Source organism: Lygodium microphyllum, chromosome 1 (assembly GCF_053477565.2).
Source record: "Lygodium microphyllum isolate KBCC chromosome 1, Lygodium_microphyllum_v1.1.10, whole genome shotgun sequence".
Lineage (NCBI taxonomy): Eukaryota > Viridiplantae > Streptophyta > Polypodiopsida > Schizaeales > Lygodiaceae > Lygodium > Lygodium microphyllum.
In genome coordinates, this window is record NC_141135.1 from 188,221,127 (window position 1) to 188,230,613 (window position 9,487).

A 9,487-nucleotide genomic window follows, 5' to 3' on the forward strand; every position below is an offset into this window, starting at 1 on the left:
CGCACACTCCGGTGGCTCCACGATCCAAGTGCAAGCTTCAAGCAAGCTCCACGCTCCAAGCTCCATTGCCGCGAGCAAGACAAGAGAAGAGAAGAGAAGAGAAGAAGAGAGGAGAAGATGGAGAGCTTCTCCTCCTCGGTCCCTCACCCTCACACACTCACTCCCTCACACTCTCACACTCCCTCTCTCAAGCACAAGCTCAAGCAAGCAAGAACAAGAAGAAGAGGAGAGCCACTTTTGGCCACACACATGAATGAGCTTCTCATTCACTTTTCAACTTTATATACAAAACCCTAAATCCCTTTTGGGCGGTCATCCCCTTTTCCCCTTTTTACATGGCCGGCCATAGCCTAAGCCCTTTTTCCCATTGTCCTTCTATCTTCCTAGCTTCCTGTCCACCGCCCGTCTATATTTACAAATTGCACGGGTGAGAGCCCGGCGCTCTTTTACAAGATTTCAGGGTGTGCCTTTTTATTTTAAAATGCGCCTTTTCCCTTTTGCCTTTGCCTTAGACTTTTAAGGTTGCCCTTGTGCTTTTGGCCTTTTCTCCTTTTCTTTCTTCAGTCGGGCTACCTTTTTTCCGCCTTTGCCCTACGTCTTTTCCACTTCCTTTTGCTTTCTTCATGTTGGGGTTAACACCAGGAATGTTTTGAGAGCACCTGGAAGTGAGCCTACTTTGCGCAGGTCTACCAGAGCTAGGTATCCTATGGATAGGCTGAAATATGATGGATTTACAGCCATTCACTATGCCTATATAGTCAAAGTGATACAGGAACCAGAATCCACTTCTTTTGAGCAAGCCATGGGAAAAGAAAAATGGGAGAAAGCCATGGATGAAGAAATGGATTCTTTGGAAGCAAATGCTACATGGGAATTGGTACCTTTGCCTAAAGATAAGAATGCAATTGGTTGTAAGTGGGTTTATAAGGTGAAGCACAATGCAGATGGTTCTGTGAACAGACACAAGGCAAGATTAGTAGTCAAGGGCATGCACAAACATATGGCATTGATTATGAAGAAACATTCAGTCCGGTTGCAAGGATGGCAACCGTAAGAGTAGTCATTGCTATGGCTGCATCAAAGGGATGGTCTTTACATCATATGGATGTAAAGAATGCCTTCTTGCATGGTGATTTGCAAGAAGAGGTCTATATGGAGCAGCCACCAAGTTATGTGCATGCTGTTCATCCTGAGTTTATTTGCAGGTTGAAGAAAGCCTTGTATGGCTTGAAGCAAGCACCTAGAGCATGGTCTGACAAGATAGGACAGTATCTTGTTACTATTGGCTTTCAGATTTCCAAGGCAGATTTCTCACTTTATGTGAGAAAAACAGAGAAAGGTATTATGCTGCTTGTCATTTATGTTGATGATTTGATTATCACAGGTGATAGTGATGAAGATATCCTTCATGTGAAAATGCTATTGAAGCAGAAGTTTGAGATGAAGGATTTGGGAGAGCTACGTTATTTCTTGGGCATTGAGGTGATTAGATCACCAAGTGGGATATGGCTCTTGTAGAGGTAGTATGGATTGGACAAATATGGGATGACAGGCTGTAAGCCTATTTCAGTTCCTTTGGAGCAGAATGTGAAGCTGAGCGCAAATGCAGGTGAGCTTCTGGAAGACCCTACTATGTACAGACGCATAGTAGGAAGTTTGATTTATATGACTATTACCAGGCTAGATTTGAGCTATGCTGTTGGATTGGTAAGTTAGTTTATGCAGGCTCCAAGGAAACTCCATTTGGATGCGGCTAGATGCATACTCAAGTATCTGAAGTCCACATTGCAGTATGGACTATTTTATGAGATTGGGGTTTATATACAGTTGCATGGATACACTGATGCTGATTGGGTTGGTAGTATTTCTGATAGACGATCTACCAGTGGATATGTGTTCTCTTTTGGGAGTGCTGCAGTCACTTGGAGCAGCAAGAAACAGCCTACAGTTGCCTTGTCGAGCACAGAGGCTGAGTACAGGGGTGCAGCAATGGCTGCATGTGAGGTAGCTTGGTTGCATAAACTACTTTATGATATGCATCAGCCTACAAATGGGCCAGTTGTCATTTATTGTGACAACATGAGTAGTATACACTTGGCAAATAACCCAGTATATCATGCTAGAACAAAGCACATTGAGGTGCATTATCACTATGTGCGGGAGAGGGTTTTACTAGGTCTTATTGATCTAGTTTATGTCAGCACAGAGGATCAGGTAGCTGACATATTTACGAAGGCATTGGGCACAGAGAAACTGCGCAAGTTCAGAGACTTGCTTGGTGTGCAGGAATTGGGATTGAGCTCGAGGGTGAGTGTTGAGAAATCGAGCTCCACTCGTGACATGCTAGGGTGACCGTTGTGCATTTATGTCACCGACTTGTTAGCTACAAATGCGGTTGGTACACCGTCCATGAATAATAGCTAGATGATAGGTATCCTTATCTACTCTAGCTCGTGGCTCAGTTAGTATGCCACCTTAGTTAGTTGAGTTTGGTTTGAGACCCATATATAGGGCTCTTTTATTTCTATGTACTAGTGTTCTTTTTTGCTTACACAACTAAGAAGAGGAAAATTGTTTTCAGCCTCCACCTTTGTGTGTATTCCCCCATTGTGTAAGTGAGAAAGCTACAAGTGAGACTCCTTCCTTCTCTCCCACAATCTTGACAAGTATAGGGATCAAGGACTAGGATTGTTCTTGGTGTTGCTCATGAGTCTTGTAGCTTACAAAACTAATGATGTCACAAGCTTGCAAGTCAGTAGGATTGCTCATGAATTAACAGCCTAGGAGAGGCTATGGTAGGCTAGCAATTGAGAGCCAACTTCCTATGCACTAGTGTAGCTCTGTCATTGAAGTGTGAAGGGCCATTGAAGGGCAGTCAAGATGATTGAAAGGCAAGTTACAAGGCTATCGCCTAGTCTGTTGGGAGTCGTCGTGAGTTGACTCGTGACTAGTCCAAGGTCCTCTATCTATGCCTGCAGCTGCTAGGGGCTTGCCTAGACTCTAGAAAGTACTATAGTCTATCTAGTTTGTGATTGAATGTATCTCTAGACAATGGACGTAGCGAATCTCCATAATCCATTTTGTGACCTCAACATACCTCTGGACAGTGCTAAGTGGAGTCTATATTAAAAACATATGTTATTGATGCCCCATACCTGGCAGTGGCTCTTGAAGACTTGATAGACGGCAATAGGAGGCACAAGTGACGACGCAGCTAGGAGTCAATGGGGAGTCCAAATTGCTAGTGGCTCATGAGTTGGGTGGGAACTTGGATGACTGAAACGGAACAACAATAATATGACTAAAAAATGGAAGATTGAAGCTTGAGGTTGAGGCTTGAGACGACTGGAGACTTCAAAAGTCGACTCAATTGAGACTCGAGAGAGGATTTGGGTCCAGACTCCAGACTCCAAGGCTTGCCCCTCAAGCCACTCATTGTCAATGCTCACGACTTGTCACTCACCCTTACTCACAAGTCACAGACTCATAATAAGCCTTTAGGCTTTAGGTTTAGAATTTAAGGCTTTAGGCTTTAGGCTTAGAATTTAGGCTTAGCGGGGTATAGCCCGTAACTTCCTCTAAGCTTCAAGTTTCCTTAAAAGTTAAGGTTAAAAATAATGTTGTAAGCTATACTATCAATATATATAAATATATTACTTTTTAAAATTAAAAACTGCCCTTCCGTAGCAAGGTTTGTAAAATCTTGCCCTTCTCTAAGAAGGGAAATTTTTTTTCATTGCCCTTCGATAACAAGGTTTTAAAAATATTTTCCTTCTCTTGAAGGTCAAAATGCGTCTAGAAGGGCTTTGCAACCCTTTTAAAAAAACTTGACACACACACACACACTCTCTCTCAATGCCCCCCCAGGCCCCCACCCAGAGCTTCTCTCTCTCTCTCTCTCTCTCTCTCTCTCTCTCTCTCTCTCTCTCTCTCTCTCTCTCTCTCTCTCTCTCTCTCTCTCTCTCTCTCTCTCTCTCTCTCTCTCTCTCTCTCTCTCTCTCTCTCTCTCTCTCTCTCCAAACCCCACATGTTATGTGAGTAAATGCAAAAGGTTGATGGTGGCAAGTTGAAAAAAGTTATGAGATAGTTAGTTGAGCTCGTGGGGTGGTGCAATTTTGGATGCGCCACACGTGTTGCTTGTTGTATTTTTGTGGATTGATAGTAATTTGCAAACAACTTCCAAGTAAGAATTGTGTCGCACTAGGGGCACTAGGGCTAAGCTTGGTGCAAAGACAATACATGTGTTCCCCCACTAACCATGCGGTCGCACCAGGGGAAGTGAGGGTATGGAGTTAGACAAGAAGCACCTCATCAAGTAAAGATGACCGAGAGGCCCCTGTGCACCTTTTACCTGCAAACGGATATTGAAATATTTAAAAAAAAGTGTGCTCTCGCAATGACTATTTCGAGTGATTAAACCAAAATATGAACAGCCTTCTCTCTCTCTCTCTCTCTCTCTCTCTCTCTCTCTCTCTCTCTCTCTCTCTCTCTCTCTCTCTCTCTCTCTCTCTCTCTCTCTCTCTCTCTCTCTCTCTCTCTCTCTCTCTCTCTCTCTCTCTCTCTCTCTCTCTCATTATTGTTCCACAAAGGAGAACTTTTCTCTACAATACTCAGATCCACCCTAAACCAGCACATGCGAATTAGCAAGCTCTAACACTATAGCCATTGAACCCTATGCAAGGGTTTTGAGAACCACACACGTCATTGGCAATAGGTACATTTAAAAGTTCTCTTCATGGAGACATGTAAGTTCATAGCTCTGTTACATTGTTATTCCTTTTAATATGCCAACATAATCAAAGAGCCTGCTTATCAAATAGATATTACTCATCGTACTTTTCACAGTGAGTTTAAGTTTAAAAAATTAATATAGCACAACCCCCTCCCCCAATAAAAATCATAAGCATATCAGCACAATCACAGTGAATCGTTGCTTTCTACAGTCAGCATAGAAATTCCAGGATAAGACACAACATTTTCATCAGCCTTAATTATAACATTTACTGCCATAGACAAACAAAGATTCATGTGTTTGTTGCACAAACCAAGAAAAAAGCTTTGCACTAGCTTTGTTTGGTAGTATGATTGTTGTGTTCCACATATTCATTATGAAGAGAAGTTCTAATGCACCTATGCTCATAAGGAAAGTCTGTAGAAAACATTCATACTTTGATAGGGTGTATCTAAAATACATATATAACAACAGTGACATACCTCTCAAAATTTACAACTTGCTTTCACATGACACGTACAACTTGAAATATTTTTTATTTATTTGTAATAATGTTTATTAGGCTTGAACTCTTATGACTCATGTTTCAGTGCTTGAAGGACGACAACCCCAAAACCACCAAAGGCATACAAGCACAATCATAGGGATTCTCTGCTTCACATGAACAACGAGGATTTCAAGTGAGGATCAACATCATTGGGAACATGTACTTCAAGTCCTTTCCATGATGCTAGAACATAGAATCATAACTTTGTTTGTGATAGATAGGAACAAAGTTTGTTGTTTTGTCATGGTTTGCAGCATCACTTGTATGAAATATATGTTTTAGAAAAGTTGGAACCTCCATTGTTATTGTAATCTGCACACATGAAGATACTCTACTGACAATATAGAACCATTTGCATGGAGAAACTAAAAGACATGCATAAACAGATTGACTTTCCATCCAAAATTTAATGTTTTCTTTCACATCATGTTGATATTTATTCAATCCAATAGGATGTTTGCCACTATCATTTTGATAAAATTGTTGTGGTTCATATTATAATGCATCCCTCCTGATTGTTTCTATCTCTAAAGGAACATGGTTTAGTGCATAGAGACAACTGATCTATTGTAATATGTTTTAGACAATGAGCCATCATTTGCTACATCCTCCCTTGCACAAACTAATTCCTAAGGAGGGACAATCACACTTGGTCCTTTCTAAGATGTGACTTGCCCATTATCCAATCAACTATCATTGAAATTGTCACTTCTTGGGATACTCTTTAGGCCTTTTCCTCACATCCTTCTATGTGCCCCTAGGAAGGTGAGGACGAAGATGTCTTTGCCATTTCATCCATCCCATGTTGCCTTTGCTTTGTGGTACATCACTATCTATTCAGCAACACCCAAGATCTAAAAGAAATTGTGGAGGGGAATTCCCACGTTGGTACATTAAACCAAGGTCTTCAACCACTAGTGGAACCATTTCATCTTTTATGCTAGGGAGGATGGTGAGTGATGGTGGGAGCTATTCAGGTTGCCATATCTGGATTTCACATCCCTGTGCAACCTTCTTCATGCAAATCTATAGCAAGGCAACATTTATGCTCCTCTCTGTAACATGCTCGGGTGTATTCTCAATGTGGAGAAGAAAGTTGCCATTTGTGTGATGCTACTAGTTTCACGGAACATGCATGCACACATTGACAACACTTTTGGATGTGGTCACTCCATTGTCATAGAGTGCTTTCAAGAGTTTGTAGAAGCCATCTTACAGCATGGTCCACATTTCATTCGCATGAAGTTCCTAGATGTTAATGTCGATTGGCCAGGCTCTGCAAATGACATACATGTGCTTAAGAATTTAGGAATCTTCCATTTGTGCCAAGGGAACCAATGACTTTCTAGGGAGCCAATCAACTACATGGGGCTTGTTATTCCAAAATACATCGTGGGTGATGTTGGTTTCCTACTGCTTTCATGGTTGATGGCACCCTTTCCTTGTGCAATGTTGGGAGAGCCATGCATAGCACACTACAATTTTCTCCAGTCATGTACTCATATCATCATTGAAAGAGCTCTAGGTCGATTAAAGGGAATGTGGAAAATACTAGAGTACAGAGTCACTTCACATAATTTAGGTTCTATTCCACCTTTGATCATTCCTTGTTGCATAATGCACAACCTTTTGATAAATGTATCAAAGAAAAGCCTATGCCACTTCAGAATAATCCTATTGGCATGAATGATCCTCTTGTTGACAATCCATTTGTGAATGTCGGTATAGATGATTCCCTAGATGCTTTCATTGGGGAAATCATTAGAGATGATATTGTTGAGTACATACACATGCAAGGCCTATGAGTGCCAACCTCTTCCATTTCAATTCTTTATTGTATTGTTCATGATTCGTATGTTTACTTTTTATGTTTTTGTATTTTTGTTTACTTTCTATATGTTTGTATTTTTGTTCAAAAAAGTATTGGTATGCGTCAATTTTGATTTTACCCCTTCAAAAGCTAGTGCTAAAAGGTTATGAAATATCACACTTGTATCATTAAACAAAAAAGTGCTAGAAAAGATATACTTGAATGAAATGTTATTCTCATGTCTCTATGTGTATCGCTTCCATTAGGGAAATTGCAAAAACACAATTCCTCATTAGCAAATGGCCACAAAGCAAATGTCCAAGCAAAGAAACTTATTGCCTTCACTAATATTGAAAGTCTTGCTTATTTCCTACTCATTGCATAAAGGCAGTGAGAAGTCTCCCAAAGCCAACATGACATAATGACCTTGTAGACTACATCAGTTTGCAAAGCTACGGCCATACCTTGCACACCCTCTACAAGCTTTGCAAAAATCTCTAACTTCTTCAATTCCAAGTCCACCATCTCTTGCGTTGATGCCCATACGCATCCATCAATGCAACATGGCGCTGCTTCTTTGATGTCTTAGCAAGCTCCATGGCTCATGTGAGATCCTTGGTGGCCACTGTCAAACCCCCACATCATAAGTGTGGATTCGCTTTCTCCCCCAATCAAAAATCTCGTTAAAGCATAAGGGCAATCTTTCAAATTTCTCAGAAGCCTGCTTTTCGTTGACCATGAGACCGCTCTCTGAGCACATAATGCAACAATCTCTATCCATTGCTCGTTCATTGTCTTGATTCTTTGGCACAGGTCTCCTGACATTCTTTTCTCATCATATCTTTTCTTGCAATGCAATAAAGTCATTGTGCTATGCATATCCCAATGGACAAGTGTGTGGATAGTCGGTGTCTGCATTTCTGAGGTGCTCATGCTCGGGTCCCATGATGGAAATCGAGAATGCATAAAGGTGGATAGTTACAAATTTGACTCTCACTATACATTTGTGAAGATGTTTAAGCATCCATACTTTCTGAATCCTTCCATAATGCTAGCACAATTCCTTTCATAGCTCAACGCTATATTTTTATCTAAGAATGTCTCAACCTATGTTTATAGTGTTGTGATTGTTCAGCTTTTAGCTTCACTATAAGTAGACAAAAGGGACTTAGAGTAGCCATCAAAGAACACTCACGAATTTAGGAAACTCATAAATCTCAAATGTGTGGATTAACTATAGCATGCAACAACAAAAATGGGAAGTTTTATTTTGTTAGCAAATTTAGTAGTTTACAAGAATATTGAAAGAATCGTACAAATAAAGCTAGATGATGAATATATATTCTAAGAGCCAAATGAATATTTTCTACCATAACTAAGAGAAGGGTAATTAGGGATATGTCTTCACATCCCCGTTTCAAGAACACTATGCAAATAAAAATAATATGTTTGATTAAAATCGACAGAAATCATCACACACATGAAAATATATATCCATGTGTTGGTAGTGAGAATGCATGTTGAGATGTATTGAGAGAACCATTGCAATTCATGATTATTTTCAAAATTTTAAACAAATATCCCATTTCAATAACGCGCTAAAAATAGAAGTTTTTATGTTTCTGAAGTTCAATGAAATCCATCATATACTTATGCAAATCAATGACATGGAATGAGATGTCATTATTTCATTTTATATGGCAACAGATGTATAAACAATCTTGTTATGCATTTCATGTCAATTCCAAAGACAAAAACAGTTAGACAGTCATTATGATTTGCCTCAATCATTTGTAACTATCATTTCAACACTAAATATGAAGTGGTATATAACCAGTGATTCTATTCTATGTATATAACATTGTCGCTAGTGTGTAGTTGCGGGGGAAAGAACACAACTACATAGGAGCTTGCATGCATCCTAATTGTGTGAAGAAATGAAATATGATGGAAGAGGTAGACAATGCCTTGAAACGAGATGATTCTAGAATCATATAGTTAGCCTTTAGAAGGAGGTGACACAATTTTATGGTTGTCAAATCTAGATCTGCAGCAGCGTGCACAGGAAGGGCGTAGCAATTAGATGCACAATGGGCACCATAAATGCGGCATAAACCTGTGTACCAACCACCAGGGTGAATATTTTCCATTAACGACTCCCATTGTTGGTGCACGCAAAAGCGAATCTAGTGATCTACCAATCAGTCGGCTTGCTTTCAAATTTCATGCATTGGGTGAGATTTGACATTCTAACAACAAATTTAGGTGTGATAGTCAATGTAACCAAAGGGTTGTGAAACCCCATTGGACCTTTTCTTCACCCCATTATGCTTGGGGTGACACACCTCTAACTTATTAGAGAGTAGAACTACACCCTTCACATTAAATGCTTCAAAGG